Source organism: Enhydra lutris, unplaced genomic scaffold (genome assembly GCF_002288905.1).
Source record: "Enhydra lutris kenyoni isolate GAN:26980312 unplaced genomic scaffold, ASM228890v2 scaffoldscaffold12, whole genome shotgun sequence".
Classification (NCBI taxonomy): Eukaryota; Metazoa; Chordata; class Mammalia; order Carnivora; family Mustelidae; genus Enhydra; species Enhydra lutris.
This window is the reverse complement of record NW_019154096.1, coordinates 19,254,665-19,272,306: the sequence shown is the minus strand read 5'-3', so window position 1 is coordinate 19,272,306 and position 17,642 is coordinate 19,254,665. Positions and strand designations below refer to the sequence as shown.

The 17,642-nt window shown below is 35.4% G+C and overlaps 1 pseudogene; it reads left to right on the top strand.

Annotated features, from left to right (window-relative positions):
- Positions 1-15,217: 15,217 nt before the first annotated feature.
- LOC111144981 lies at positions 15,218-16,205 on the top strand (annotated as a pseudogene).
- Positions 16,206-17,642: the final 1,437 nt, after the last annotated feature.

The window sequence follows — 17,642 nt, the reverse complement described above, 5'->3', positions numbered from 1 at the left end:
CAAGTGGCTTATTATTAAAACTATAAATTTGAATAGAATTAACTTTCACTTTTACCAAAATGAATTCAACTGTATATAAGAGCACTTATAGTTTTATCTTTGTATTTCTTAAGTTATTTCATTTTGAAAATTTGAACCACCTTTTATAATTATTCTCAGTGGGAGTATTGGCTGAGTTACTTATCTGTCATGTTAAAAACAGGAGTCTTCCAGGTTAATTTCTTCAAATATGCTCTTTCACATTTCTCTGTAGGAGTTTAAAGTTTTAGTTTTAACCTATATTTAGTTCCATGTTTCTTTTCAATTAATTTCTGGGTCAGGTAGGGATGACAGTTTATTTTTTTCTGATTTAAAATCTTTTGTTCCAAACCTTTTGTTGAAAATACTACTCTTTATGATCACTGAATTGAAAATATTTTCTAATTTTCTTGCCTTATGAATTTTATTAGATGTGGAGTTATGTAATTTCCGAATACTGGGAAATTTCCCAAGTTTTGATTTCTAATTTAATCCCCTTCTTATCAAAAATCTATTCTGCTATATTTAAACATTTTAAATTTATTAAGACATTTTATGACTTAATATACAGTATACAGACTATCCTGATAAACATTTCTTATGCACTTGAAAAAAATTACATAGTCAATAGTTATTACATGTAGAGGTCTGTAAATATCAATTAAGTGAGATTAGATGATAGCTTTGATAAAATCCTTCCTGATTTTTTTATTTCAAAAAAATGTTTTTGATATGAAAAGAGTTATCTTAAAATCATGAACTGTGATAGTCACTTTGTACTTCTCTTTTGTGGAAGGTTGGTTTTTATTTCATATATATTAAACTACATGTTTTTAAAATTATACCTAGGAGTGTTAGGCCTCCTTGATTGCTTGCTTCTTTTTTTTTTTTTTTTTGTTTTTTTTTTTTGGGGGGGGGCTCCTGGCACAGTTACACCTTTTGAATAAAACCATAACTCCTTTAAAAATAAAAGCAAGGCAAGTCCAATTAGTCATATACCTTTTCCCTCTAGATTATTTTCACACAGTTCACATTCCTAAGATGTTAATTTAAGTTTTCATTCAATCTGTAAGTAGAATGAGTCCACAAAGTAAGAGCCTGTACAACAATAGCTAAGCAAATGTGACCTTAATTCATTATGGCATAACCACAACCTTATATTAATAGAGATATTGTTATAGTTTTTATTCTATTTATACAGCAATAAGGAATTCTTTAAAAAGTACTATACATATCCAGTTGAACCTGGGGAAGACTCTATGTTTTTTAACAATTTTATTTAGCTCTAGCCAATATTCTTCCTTACATTTTGACCTATTTTCAAGGAGCTCATGACTTATTTCTTTAGATGTGCAATGTCCTTCCTTATCTCTGATAGCACTCGTTATCTTGAAGCCTACCTTGTCTGGTATTAACATAGAAATATGTCCCTTTTTAAGCTTAGTGTTTGCATGGTATAGCTTTTATATTCCTATTACTTCCAACCTTATATTTAAAGCACATCTTAGGGAACCTGGGTGGCTCCGTAGGTTAAGCGAATGACTCTTGATCTCAGTTCAGGTCTTGATCTCAAGGTCATGAGTTCAAGCTCCACATTTGGCTCCACACTGGGTATGGAACTTACTTTAAAAAAATAAATTAGTTAAATTAAATTAAATTAAAGCACATCTCTAATAGATATCATATAATTGTGTTTTGTCTTTTAATGCTGACAATCTGCCTTAAAATTGAAATGTGTAGTCCATAAATATTTAATGTAATTATTGATATAACAGGGCTTACAGGCCACTAAAGACTACTGATTTTCTTCAATCTTGTATTCTTCATTTTTTTCAATTGGATTATCTGATTAAATCCTTATATAAATCCAATTACCTGATTGAATAATTTCTGTTGATATATCATCAAATTGACTTTCCATTTTTTAAAAAACTCTAATCCAATCTGCTATAAGGCTACTGTGAACTTTTACTTCAGTTGTTAACTATACTTACTTAGTATTTTCACTTTGCTGTATTTTGTAGATTTCTCTGCTATGGTTTTATGTATGGTTACTTATAAAGATCATATTTTTCTTTAGCTATTGCATATGTTTATAATACTGTTTTTTCAACTTGTCTGCTAAATCTAATATCTGGACCATGTTGGGGTCTCTTTCTACTTATCACATTTTTTCTTGGTTATGAATCAAGATTTCTTATTTATTTACAGGTCTAATTATTTAAATTATATACTGGACATTAAAATTCTCACATTATATAGACACTGCATTCTGTTTTCTTTTTCTACAAAGTGTTGATCATTTTCATAGTCAATTAGTGGCTGATGTTCTTGAATATGTGTAGGCTTGATTTTATGTTCTGCAGGGCAGATTTGTGGAAAGCGCTAGGTGTTTACCAAGCTTCTCTAAATGTTAGGGCTCAAACTTCCATTTCTTACTGCCCACATACCTTGCCTTAGCTATGTTTTAGGATTTAGGAAGGGTCTGAAGTAGGTTTTATGCTAGGGTATGGGCCTTATTCCTAAAACATGGTCTTTCTTGGGTCTCAGTTAAATGCTCAGATGTTAGTTACAAAGGTCTTTCTACTCTCCTTGTGCTTGGAACTCAAATGCCACACCACTGATTGACTTACATTTATTTTATTCTATTCTCAAACCGGGAGCAGCTTGTAACTTCACATGACCTTGCCTGGAAAAACCACAATTCTACTCTCAGCCAAGGACTCTGTAGGGACCTTCACACAGATTTCCGCCTCCCCCACACCCTCCCACCCTGCTCCCCCAGCATCCCCATTGCTCAACCACTTCGTCTCTAGTGATTGCAAACTCTAGCTGTTGTAGCAGTCAAGATTCCAATCTCTGCCTTCTCAGCTCAGAATGCTTTATTTGATTCTACTTTTCCACACCATAACTAGGAAATTGCCCCTAAAGAGGGAACTGGGATAAAGGCAGGGCTTACTTGCGAGTGCCCTTTATTCAGAAATTGCAGTTTTAAGTGCCTCTTACCCTGTGCTGGAAAATAATTGTCTCGGATGTGAAGTTATTAAATAATCCACAGACAAAAACAGATATGCGTTGGGTTTAGGTTGAACAATAGTGGTGCTTATGTGGTTCTAAAATGGTCTCTGTTTTCATGTATTTCCATATAAACAAATATCTGACAATGAATTAGTATAAGTAATGTTTGAAGCTCCTTTCATCAGCTGGAAAAAAAACCACAACAGAAAAATGAGCAAGAGATTATTTAAAAAAGACAATTCACAGAAGAGGAGGAAATGATAATATTAAAAGAATTATTTGGGGACGCCTGGGTGGCTCAGTTGGTTGAGCGGCTGCCTTCGGCTCAGGTCATGATCCGGCATCCTGGGATAGAGTCCCGCATCGGGCTGCTCGGCGGGGAGCCTGCTTCTCCCTCTGCCTCCGTCTGCCTGTGCTCTCTCTCTCTGACAAATAAATAAATAAAATCTTTAAAAAAAAAAAGAATTATTTGTTGTTAACAATGAGAGAAATGAGAAAGACTGGAAGAAAAGCAAGTTTTATACGGTACTAGTAGAACAACAGCTCAGGACAGTATTCAGTAGTATCTAGCCATTTTGAAGATGCAAACTCTACAAGTGAGTAATTCTACTTTAGAAAAATTCTGTAGTCACATGAAAATAGTTTTGTATAAAGATATTCATTGTGCCTACGTGTTAAAGAGTAAATAAATGGAACAGTTTGATTGTTATTCAGTAGAAGGATGAATAAATGCAATGGCTTAGTCATATAGTAGTTTATCACACTAAATTAAATCAAAATAAAAGATTTAATATTTTTAAAGATCTTAAAACAATCTCTAATGCTAAAAATGTTGGTCACTTTAATGTACTTAAAATGAATGAATTAGATGCAGATATTCTAACAAAGATAAATATTGAGTGTAAAATCCTGCTGCAAACATGCATGCCCAGTGTGATCCTATTAATATAAAATTGAAAACATATAAAACAATAGAATGTGTTGTCATAAACACATAAGAATGATATACAACCACTTTGAAAGACAGAGAGGGGCCGGAGGGAACAAGTGGGATTTGGGTAGGTGTATGATTTTTTCTTTAATAGAAAAATTCTGAAACAAATAAAAGAACAAATCGCAGTAAAGAATCAGACATATAGGGGGGTGCCTGGGTGGCTCAGTGGGTTAAAGCCTCTGCCTTTGGCTCAAGTCATGATCTCAGGGTCCTGGGATCGAGCCCCACATCGGGCTCTCTGCTCCAAGGGGAGCCTACTTTCTCCTCTCTCTCTGCCTGCCTTTCTGCCTACTTGTGATCTCTGTCAAATAAATAAATAAAATCTTAAAAAAAAAAAAAGAATCAGACATATAGGGAACAATAGTGTTAATAGAATAGAGACATTATTTTAAGCACTATCACACAATCACGCTCAGTTTAACGGCTAGCAGAATCTATCTATGGAAGCAACATGGCAGAGAAATAAGAGGGGTAACTGCCCATGCTCCTGTAAGGAAAGGCCTCAAGAATCAGTGAAGGAGTACATTTGGAATGAGATTTCAACTCTTCATTCATCAAACTGATAAAATAGTTAAGTCTTAATAATGTAGAAGTCTTGGTGCACAATTTTGCTTCTTGGAAGGGGGAGATTTTGCTGAATTTTCTCAACTAAAAGTGATCTACAGAGTCAGATGCTTACAATAAAGGTAATTGAAACTACTTTAACCTGAGAAATAAGAGAATTTCATAAACATTACCAAACAATTTTAGGGGCTCCTGGATGGCTCAGTGGGTTGAAACCTCTGCCTTCGGCTCAAGTCATGATCCCAGGGTCCTGGGATTGAGCCCCGCATCGGGCTCTCTGCTCAGCGGGGAGCCTGCTTCCTTTTCTCTCTCTCTGCCTGCCTGTCTGCCTACTTGTGATCTCTGTCAAATAAATAAGTAAAACATTACCAAACAATTTTGAATAGAAACAAACCTCACATATGCTATTCTGACATAGCTAAGGATGTTAAGCATATTTATATTTATATGGTGACACAATTCTAATTAAAAAGACTCCTCAAAAGTAAGGAGAATGTTCTCCTTCTATGAATGTACTGTATTCCTAACCATCTATCTTTGGACTGGGGCTCCGCAAACTTTTCCTTAACAGGGCTAGATACTAAATATGTTACACTTTGAGGGCCACATGGCTCCATTGCAAATGCTCAACTCTTCTGTGCTCCTGTGAAAGCATCCATAGGTAACACTTATATAAATGGGTGTGTTTGTGTCCCAATACAACTTTGTTGTTTACAGAACCAGAGAGCAGTGTAGATTTGGCCTCCAATTCATAGTATGCCATTTGCTCCAGATTGTTTTCGATGCTTCCAAAATTATAGCTAAATGTTTAATAATTTTGTCAGTGATTTTGTGCATCTTTCTTGCCTGTTGGTTTTTATGGTCTCTGGTACATAAAAGTTAGATAACTCGAGATCTGCAAAAATGAGAGGCTGATTTGGATTGTGAAAAGTATGAGATGATTGGTGTTCAAACTTTATTTTAGTGGTTTGTCCTTTGAATAAACTCCTCCATCATTCCCCTTTAGTCCCTCACATGCTACAGATGTGGATGCTCCCAATTATATTGGTAAGAAGGCTTAGAAAGCTAATATAAATTTGGAGCTTATAAAGTTTTTCCAATTAAGACTTTTTCACAGAATCAGGCTTGAATCCTTTCTTTCCCTCAACTTTGTATGTCATTCTGAATGTTGTTTATCAATAAAATTCCATAGGATTTTGCAAAAGAAACAAACAAAAAATAAGCAATGTCTCCTGATTATTTTTTTTACCCTTGCATTTATAAAGGTTATAATTATAGGAGAGATTAATCCTGGTAAGAATGACCAGCAAGGGGAGCGCCTGAGTGGCTCAGTGGGTTAAGCCTCTGCCTTTGGCTCAGGTCATGATCTCAGGGTCCTGGGATCGAGTCCCGCATCAGGCTGTCTGTTCCGTAGGCAGCCTACTTGCCCCCTCTCTCTGCCTGCCTCTCTGCCTACTTGTGATCTCTCTCTGTCAAATAAATAAAATCTTAAAAAAAAAAGAATGATCAGCAAGGTTCAAAATAGCGAGAGAAGTTTGATAAGATGTTTTATGATTTATTAGTGAAAGAAAATAGGAAATTAAAAGGATGTGGTTCATTCCAAGATATGTCTACTTCTTAAACTCAGATGAGCACTAAGCCTGCAAAGAAATTCTCACTTATTAAGAAGATAAATAACATAAATTTATTCTTAAGAGTGATTATTACTGTCATTCTCATTTATATGCTACCAGAGTTGTGTGTTTTTAATTTCATAATAAAACAGGTGAAATAGAGGTTAAGAGCCACAGAGTGATGGTAAAGTTCTGCAGGTGTGCATTTTAATCAGGTATTAATTAGACAGTGGGTGAGACCATAAATGGGAAGTACTGAGGATGAGCATGGGGTTTTTGAAGAAGAAATGGTGGAAGACCAGAACTGTGTAATCATAAAGACTAAGTGGTTCTCTGATTTTTCATTCGAATGCTTAATGTCACTCTAATGCTTAGTAATATGATAAAATGTATGCTGCACTCTGTAAAAGACATATTTTTATAAATTAAATTGAAATATTTATATTTTTGCTGACTTTATCTTTGGGTAAAATCTTGGTGTCAAGAAAAAAAAAAGATTTTTTTAAAGGTAGTTTCTTCTTTGTATATATGACACTTCACTGTCTTAAATAGGCTAAAGGAAGTAACGTCTCCATGATCATCTGTTTAATAACCTTATATGTTCAAATATGCTTGTTGGAATTCTCTTTGAATTCATTGGCACATCAATAATATATACAAAAGATCACGGAATTCCTGTTGCAAAAAAACTTCATGAATTTTATCTAGTATGCCAGTTCAGTGCCATTGAGAAACCGACAGGACCTTATCAGAAGTCTCAGATATTGAGGGACATGCCTGAGTGAGTGAGTGAGTGAGTGAAGGGAAGAGAAAGAAAGGGCGGGGGGGGAGCAAGAGAGTGAGAGTGAAAGAGAAAAAGGGAGGAAGGAGATGAGGGAGGGTAAGTAAGTAGGGAGAGGCTCCAGATCAAGATGTAGGTCTGAAACCTGGTGAAGGAGGGGAAAATTAGGTATGAAAGCTCCAGAAGACAACGAAATTCTAAGAAAGTCTCGGCCAAGCTGAAAGGGACCCCCCCAAGGCCAATTGCTTTTTGGAAGACCCCCCCCCCCCCCCCGCCCGCCACATCAAGCAAGAGTGAATTGGCTCTAGAACATTGCCATGCTCAGGCACTGGCGTGGAGCACTCCACAGGGACCATGTCAACGGTGTGAATGGGGAAGGATCCAAACAAGGTGTTGCAACTGAAGACCATTAGTCATCTGTGCTCCTCAGAGTCAGCTGCCACGAAGGTGGCACAACTCCAGGGCCACTGACAGAGGTTCTACAACTTCACACAGGAACTGCAGATGGTGGAAGCGATTTTAGCTGTCAGAAGTACTGTCTATGCAGATTAACATATGTTCTAATGAAATATATTTTATTTAGTAATTACATTTACACAATTCATCCGCTGATAGGAATATGATCCCAGCACCAAGGATAGTGCTCGAAATATGGTAGCTGTTCAATATAAGTTTGAGAATAGCTGTATGTAGTTTCTCACATTTCTCATTTTAGAAAACTCCTCAATTTTCAATTTCATTCTCTTTTTTAGTTCATCCTTATTGCCTTCATAAACCTTCCTTTTTTTACTTAGTTATATTCTTCATCTTAATCTATAAGGGTACATGGTCTACACATTTTTAATCCCATGAAGTGTGTGTTATAACAACTATCCAGTTGTAACAGTGTTTAAGTTCATTGCCCCTAAACCAGGCTACCTGGGACCAATGCACAGCTTCAACATTTCCTGCCTGTGAGCACTTTTGCAGGCCCATTAACCTCTTTCTGCCTTAGTTCCCTTGTTGTAAAATCGAAATTGTAATAGTACTTAATCATAGAATGGTTATGAAGATTGAAAACAGTGTGCTAAAATATTTAGAGCAATGTCTGGTAAATCATTAGTACTCAGAAAAATAAGCCGGTATTAATCATTTCCTCATTATTAACATGGATCAAAAGATATAGTCTATATTAATAAAGCATTAGAAAAGTCTCCACGAGTGGAAAAAGATTTGATAAGGGTGCTATCAGCAGTTCAGCAATTGAGCAAATTGTATCATTACAAATGATACTTTAGTACAAAATGCTGGAAACAGGAAGGACCCACAGGTAACAATAATGGCAATATATAGAAAAATAATACTAATAAAAAAATCGAACACATGTCTGATATAAAGCTGTGTTCCAAAGGCTGAAGTCAGGTTAGTACCTCTCAGATGCAAGCCTGATGAAGAAACAGCTGTGGCTACCACACGTAGACACAAACTTGATGATAATGCACTTCTGTACTCAGGTCTGCCTTGGCCAATATCAGTCTACTTGCCTGTTCTATGACTCTACTTTAGGACTGGCAATTTGGTTAGGTTAGTCTTCCAAGTTTCAAGATTGACATTTTCCAAGAAGTTTCTTCCTGCCCCCTATAGCATAGCTCTATACTCCTGTCTACAAAAATAGAATAGACTGCTATCTCCTAAATATTTTGGAAACATTCACTTACATTTGAGAGTTATGCTGGTATCTCTGGCTTAACATCATTATATAAGTAGATTACCAAGTAATCAGTTATTTTATTCATTCAAGCATGCAAAGAATATTTTGATAACTTCTATATTTCAGGCACTGCAGTGAAAAAAATAGTCGTGAAAAAATAGGGATGAATAGCGTAGTAAGATCCTGTTTTCTGATTATATAGTATTATAGTGGGGAATTAAACCTATTTCAGATCAATTTCTCTTCTACCACAATTACCATTCTCTAACAAGTCCTTAAAGTCCCTAGGTCTCCTGATTAACTGCTGGGGAAGTTGCATATAGATCTGATAGGTGTTGTGATGAATGAATTGAATAGTAATGAGAGTCAATAACTTAAGTTGACTAAACAGTCATACCAATTATCTGAAGGGTTGGTTATCTGCTATACTCCAAAACAATGGAAAATTCTCAATATGTCAACAACTTGGAACATGGTAAAATCAAGAATGAGATATGGAAGGATAATATATTTCTTATTTATGAGAAAAACATACTTGTTCTTAAATGTTAGTTTACTGATTCTCTGATAGCCTAAACTGCTAAAATTTTAAAATAATACTAACTTCCATGGGTACTCAAAATTAAAGCAAAATACTATCAAATTCACTATTTTGCTTAAACCTGAAAACAGCCAGTAATATAAGTAGGGCAAGTGCTACTAATCTCCATCTTACAAATTAGGAAATGGAATCCCAGGTTAAATGGTTTAAGCTTACATGGTTAAAAAATTAGAGTTTTTTTTTTTAAACACAGATTTCCCCAGAGTCTTGTTTCTTCCAAGTGTCCCTGCTCTCTAAATTATATCTGATATATTATTCAAAAGCAGATTCAAAATTCACTTCCCCATGAAGTAATCCTGTTTTCTGACTAGGTCGATATTATTAACTTTTCATTTATTCTACCTGACTTGCAAAGTTATAATTCCTTTTATAGTGGAAATAATTGAAAATTTGATATTTTAAATGATACCCCATGTTACACATATTTTGTTTTTTTTGTAGTTCACTACATTAAGCTTATGATATTAAGAAAATGTAATCATGCATGCTTGATCATGTTCCAGATTCAGTGAGCAAACACCTTCTGTCTGTCCTGTTAGGAGCCATACTCAAAGTTGTGGATGAGTCACAGAATAGCAAGCCATGGTCTCTGCCTTAAATTACTTAAGCCCTAATAGTGAGACAAGCTGAAATACAAATAATGATAATAAAAGGTAAAATGAAGTAAAGGAATTATGGACAAGGTCCTATGAGATAACAGGGTGGGGAAAAATTGCTTTCCTTTTAGATAATTTTTTAGAAATGCATAATCATACAAAAAGTGACACATAACTTGGGTTAAATTGCCTTTTGACAGGTAGAGATGACGGCGGAGAAAATATTCCATTTCTTCCAAAATCAAGCATATTTGAATATATTTTATTCCAATTCCAAGACAACTATATAACACAACCTCACATGCATCAAAATTCTCTTCATACGTATTACCATTTATTTAAAAAAAACATGCTTTTCAGAGGGACTTTTGGTATCAAAAATGTTTTCATTATGAAAAACTGGTCTAATTTTTAAATGCAACAAACATCTTAACATTATTGGGCTATTTTCACAAGCTGTGCTTTTGGGTTTCAAAATACAAGGGAAAAAAACACCAAATATCATGCTGGTTAGTCTTTGGCATTCATTTCTCAACTGATTATTTGAAAGAGAATTAAAGTCTCAGGAGAAGGAAAGTAACTGCCTTGAGTACTCAGCTTCTTTCTGCACTGTGTGCTAATTCCTTTCACCCAAGATAACACCAATCTTAAGCTAAAATCTCACTCCATTCACAGCCATTGACTCCAGAAAAAAGAAAAACAAAACAAAACAGAGCTTTCTGGACATTTTTAAACAGAATCCAAAATTTTGAGAGTTATCAGAAAAGTAAGTACCTAACCAGGTAAGAAATTGTGCAATCCAATGTAAAAATAAAGACATTGCTATGTACTTGGTAAAACAAAAAGAGAGTAATTCATAATTGTTCACCCTCCAAAATAATTGGCATCATGAATATATTCTATAAATAACTGAAGAATACTATAAATCAACAAATAAAGATGCAATTAATACATTTCTCTTAAACTAATTTATCAAGCAAATTGTGTTTTAGACTACAGATTTTTAAAATTACTTATATATTTTCCTATAGTAGCCACATGATTAAGAAATAAGTCTGTATTTCACTCTGAATTATTATATACAAATCCATTTCCTTCTATCCTAGTAAGCAATTAGCTTATATGATTATGGACTTCTTAGTCATTCAAATGAATGAATGTAATGAATGTAAGCAAGCAGCAAGTTTCTATCATGCAAAATTCACACAAGACCAAAAAATAAATTCATCATTCAAAAGCTTTGTTTAGTACTCATAAAATGGATAAAGGTACTTAATAAATTTCTCTGCCTGTTGGTTCAAAAAAGAAAAAAAAAATACCATCCTGCTTTCTGGCCTATCATCTTATATCGCTCTGCCAATCTTATACATCTATGGATTTATACATCATCATCCTCTGAAAAATCACCTCCTTCTCTTCCCTATTAACTCATGCCAATCACACATCTCAAAATAAGATTCAATACCATCTTCTTAAATATTTTTGATGGTTTGATGTGTATGTGTATATATATATATATACATATATATATATATATATATGGCAATAAATATGGCACTTGACCTGAAAGAAAACCTGAAATTTGCTTGTGGAAGTGGGCATTCAATGGGTTGTGGCTTGTGAATTATGTGAAATGGTGGACTGAAAGTTATCTGCAATCATGTGGGAAGTTACCAAATGACACACACTCTGAACTGAGGTATCTGGTAGATGTTTCAGGGATGTGTGTGTGTGTGTGTGTGTGTGTGTGCGCGCGCACACATGTGCGTGTGCATGTGCACAGTTTGTGTATTCCCATACAGCTTGGTTCAATGGTTCAACAGGGTGCAGTTTTCTGCATTCATCTGAGAAATCATGCAAAAGAAAACACAACATTTGTGTTAAGTTCAAATTGTTCCCTAACACATCCATCACTTTGGAACAAATTTGTGTTTTCAAAACAAGTATGCTAGGAGAACTGACTATACAAGACAATAAAAGCATGCCTCAGATAGTATTTGATATATGGCAAATGAGTAGCTCGTGAGGAAAATGATACAGCTTTTCTGAGGAAGGAGAAGTTACTCTGCATTTCATGTGAAGACCCCAAATCATACCATTTGTGGCAACATCTGGCTAATAATTTACAGTTAGAACATGTTAGTATTGTTTTGACTGAATCAGTGTCAGTACAAGGAATGACATGTGAAATTCAAGCAAACAGAAATATTTACTTTACTAATGACTAATTAAAAAGGCAAAATTCAAATTAAAATGTAGAATCCTAGATAATAGATTATTATTCTTTCTTGTTGGCGACAGGAAATTTTTACAAATCCATACACAAGTAACAACATGGCTTCATTTATTTAATACTTATTGAGTGCCTGCCATGAACCAGAGACTAGTCTAGGTGCTAGGAATAAAGCACTAAGCAAAATAAAATATTTGTCTGTTCTCCTGAAGCTTATAATCTAGAGAAGAAATAGAGAAAAAATAAACATGTACTTTGTAAGACAGTGAAAGTGCTTTGAAAAAAATAGTAAAACAAGGTAAGGATATAGAGAATGATGAGGGTAATGGAAAGTTCACCAGAAGGCCTCTTAGGAATTTAAACATTGCTACTCAGTAAAAGAAAGTTGTTTGTTTGTTTTATTTCCAGTTACAAAGATAAATTATTTTGGATCATTACTTTTCACAGAGCTAAGAGCACCTCAGACATAGTGTACCTCTCCAGTCATCCACTCTGCCAGAGAAAACCACTTCAGCAGGAGACTTTTATGGGCCAGGAATATTAGAGGGAAATGCTGATTTTGAAAGAGTTCCCTGACTTCACTGGGAATGAGCAGATCCAAATGTGTCAGAGACCAAGGACATGCACTTAATTGCAAGAGATAAAATGAGCATGATTACTGTGATAACAATAAGGACAGCATCAAAAATAGAATAACCTGACCCACGGGGATCTCTGGCTATGGTGGATCGACCATGGGGTCCGTAGGAATGAAATGGATGATTAAATTTTTATATACCTAGATCTGTGCAGCAAGACCCACAACAGACCATCAAAGTCTTTGATCTGAGTCAGTTGATAGACTAAGGGCCCCTTAAATGACAGGTAGTTTCAGGAAGAATCTCGGAATATCAATGACATACTCAAAATGTGGACATATGCTGGATCTTTGTTCTGTATGTCCCAAAATGATCTGCAACTATTTAACAAGATTCCTTTGCACTCAGAAAATGGAAATATCCAGATGGAGATATTTCAGAGATTGTTAAATATGGCCCAATGCTAACTCACTACCACAGGTTAAAACTTCTGTGGATCAGCCAAATGGAAATTTGGCTTGTGAACCTCTCTGATGGCCCAACGGGAACCCCAATTTATTTCCTACTTCTTCTTTTTTTTTTTTTTTTGAGTTTCTTTTTAATTCCTGAGACATAGTTGAATTATATTTCTCTTGCAGGTTATTTTGGCCATATGACTGAGTTCCGGCCAAGAAAATATGGATATTTTATTTCAAGTTCTGAGCCATAAAAACCACTGGCACAATCATCTTTTTGCTTTCTTTCCCCAAATCAAGCTAAGTCAAAAAAGAGGCTAAAGGAGAGTCAGTCACAGGAGGAAAAAGTCCAGGTTCCAAGGTGTGTTGGAAAGAAGCTTTCTGACTGCTAACACTCACCCTCCACTGAGGCATGAGTGAGAATAAATATTGGGTAAGGCTGTAAGATTTGTAACTTGTCTATCATAGCTGCTAGCATTACCTCATTGGTTATTTAACCGTTGCAATACAAATGCCCGACTGAAAGTCCTCAGATCTTTCTCTTTCCCTATCAAAAATAATGCCAAGGCAATACCACAATCATGTAGAAGACACAGATTAGTGTCACCATTTTACTTCAAAATTCAAGGATTACACTCTTATATTTCTTAACTTTGTACTTTGACCAATCCATATCTTGGGTACTAAGGGTGGATGACCAGAAATTTAATTAGGTACAACTGTTATTCTAGATCACATATATTAGCTGTGATTAGAACCCAGATACTCTGACTCCATAGCTCCAGTGCTAGTCATTTAATAGCCTTCTGTTATGCTCCCCCATAACTGATATGTTGAAATCTTAACCCCTATGTGATGTCAATAGGAGGTAGAACATTTGGAAGGTTAGTAAGTCATGAGATTGTTGACTTCATGAATGGAATTAGCACCCTTATAAGAGACCCCAGAGAGACCTCTCTTACCATCTCTCTCTGTCATGTAAGGACACAATGAGAATATCCATCTGTAACCAGATGTAGGTTTTCACCAGAACCCAACCATGACACCACCCTGATCTTAGACTTGCAGCCTTTAGAACTGTGAGAAAGAAACCTGTTACTTATAAGCCACCTGGCCTGTGGTATTTGGTTGTAGCAACCTGAACTAAAAACACCTTCAGAGCAAGAGGATTATTATTAAATTCAGAAGAAAAAAGATTTGCTGGGATCAAGATGTGAAAAATCATACTATCTTCCATTAAAAGCTTTCTATAAAAGAATAAGATGTAAGAGTAAGATGTAATGATGATGATATTTTGTACCATGTTTGAAAATGTAACAAGTGCCCCCATCTGTATTGTTTACCGAGAAGTAGACCTAAGATTAGAGACCAAGGATACAAATTGACATTGAATTTGTAGGAGTGACTTGAGTGTGAAACATGGACCCAAATAACTTTTTCAACATTTAAAAAATGTGTTCCAAAGAGGTTTCTTTCAAGCTAATTTTCTGGGTACACAATAGATACTGTATTATGCTACATTTTTATCTCAGATATCTTTAATTAAAGATGATATTCATATCTGAAATAAGTAGAGTTCTCCAAATAAATGTAGAAACATGGTCCAGTATTCTATTATCTAAATAATAACAATCACTAATAAGAAATGCATGAATTTGATTCCCTGTGGCTATTTCCTAGAGCATTTTTAAAACCTCATACTGGCTGAGGACAAGGATATGCTTCAAATATAAGGCATACTTGTGTAATAAAGCCTCTACCAGAACATACCATCTCAGATGTATTTCAATAAACTAATATATGTACTTTAAAGAAGTAAGTGGTAAGCTTGATGTAAAGTGGAAGTTCTCAGGACATTATAATGTCTAAATAGATACTTTGTATCTACACATGCAACTTTGCTCCTAAAATTCCACCAAGTTATTTACCAATGCATTTTAATTTTATAAAATACCTGGAATACCAGGTATGTCTTATCTCACCTTCTAGTCCCTAAATTGGTTGAAATTAATACAGTAACCCCACAACGCCTAATACTTTCCTCCATTTTGAATATACTCCAAAAATATTTTTCCCATGTCATCTTTATCATGTCGTTACTTTCATAACTGCATGGACACTGTCAAATCTTTTCAACAAGAATCCTGCAGCCCCGTTAGATTCTGTTGAGCAGATCCTTCCTCCTTCCTCAGTTCGCATCCTGCATCGTGATGATCCAGAAATAGCAGCAGAAACCTGCTGGGTGATTTCCTAACTTACTGATGGTCCAAATGAACAGACTGAAATGGTTATGAAAACAGGAGTTGCGTCCCAACTTGTGAAGCTTCAAGGAGCTGCTGAATTACCCATTGTGACTCCTGCACTAAGAGCCATAGGAAATACTATCACTGGGATAGAGGAGCAGACTTAGTTTGCAACAGATGCAGGAGCACTAGCTGCCTTTCCCAGCCTGCCAGTGAACTACAAAGCTAATATTCAGAAGGAAGCTATATGGATCACATCAACCATCACATCTGGTCTCCAGGACCAGATACAGCAAGTTGTAAATCATGGATTAGTCCCATTCCTCCTTGGTTTTCTGTCTCAGGCAGACTTTAAGATACAAAAAGAAGCTGTCTGGGCTCTGTCCAACTATACAGGGGGCAGAATAATTGGACAGACTGTATACTTTGTTCATTGTGGCATAATAGATTCATTGGTGAACCTCTTCACTGTGACAGATCTCAGAATTATTCTGGTTATTCTGGATGCCATTTCCAACATTTCAGGCTGCTGAGAAACTGGGCGAAACTGAGAAATGTCATATAATGATTGAAGAAGAATGTGGAGGTTTGGACAAAAGTGAAGCTCTACAAAACCATGAACATGAATCTGTGTGCAAAGTTCCATTACACTGGATTGAGAAGTATTTCTCTGTAGAGGAAGAGGAAGATCAAAATGTTGTGCCACAAACGACCCCTGGAGACTATCATTCCAAGTCCGGGACTCTACTCCTGGGAGCTTTAAACTTTTACATTGTACAGCTGAGGCATCAAGTTGTTTGTTGTGTACTGTGTTGGCATAAGCTTGTCTTACTGTCTCTCTATTAAGATCTCTTTTTAAGTGTATTTTGTAAATGTCACACTTTTTACAAAGAAACTATACTTGAACAGTTCCAAACTGTATATACGGATGTATAAAGCTTCTCGGCTCAGTGGGTTTCTTATTTCTATGTGAAATCTCATATCTTACAATGTCCTATAAATAAAGATGAAATTCCACCCTTTTCTTCCCTGAAGGAAAAAAAAGAAGAAATTGTGACCAAGATCACAATACTAATAAACAATGATTCCAAGACTGAAACCTTTCCCTACTCTTGGTTTCTAGGATTCTGGTCTCTTGATAATTTCTCCACGTGTGAAGTGTGTTGCCCCACCTCTTCTGTTAAGTCCTTGAAAGTGATGGCCGTGTTTTATTCTGCTTTGTATCTTGTATAGTTCCTATTCCATAGTTGACATTCAGAAATGCTTTTAATTTTAGTCATCAGGTGTGCAAGGCCCTAATTCTAAAAGGAATTAATGTCTTACAGAAGTTACTTTATGACCAGTTGGACATACTTCTTTCCAACTAAAAGTAAATAAACAACAAGAACTGAGTCTCAGCAATATTGTTTTAATATTTAGAATTGAACGAATACAACGGCTTGTGATCCAAAAGTAAAATTCTTTTGTGGTTGTTATTGTTATTGCCACTGTTTATTGTTGTGAAAAGAAATCTTACCTCCTAGAAGTTACACAGCTATACTTCTGTGTTTTTTTAATTAAAATATAAACAGCCTAGGGGCGCCTGGGTGGCTCAGTAAGTTAAGCATCTGCCTTTGGCTCAGGTCATGATCTCAGGGTCCTGGGATTGAGTCCAGCATCAGGCTTCTTGCTCAATGGGGAGCCTGCTTCTCCCTCCACCTGCCACTCCCACGTTTGTGCTCTCTCTCTCTCTCCCTATCAAACACATAAATAAAATCTTTAAAAAAAGAAAATAAAATATAAACAGCCTATTTAACAATGTGTATGAAAATAATCAAATGGATATAACTGTTGCTGATTTGAAAATTCTTTCTTTTTTTTAGTCTTAGTTGTTTAATCCCATGTGCTGGGGCTTGCTTTCCCACATCTCTTGAAAGTGGTCTTCATAATTATGTTTCATTAAAAAACAAAACAAACAAACAAACAAAACTTATCTTTCAAGTAAGTGGATTACATGTTAATCTTTAGGCATACAACTGTTAGCATATTGTCACTATAAAATGCTATATTATCTTTGCAAAATACCTTATAATTTTGTTTATGCCTAGAAAGCAGAAAGGCAATCAGAATTCCTTCAATTTACCTCCTGCCTTCATCTGGAGGCAAAGTTAATACGTGTGGCTCTAACAATTGATCTGTTTTCTAAAGCCCTTGCTTCACATTTGAATCACCTAAAAAGCTTTACCAAAATACTGTTAAGTAGATCTCATCCCAGTCAA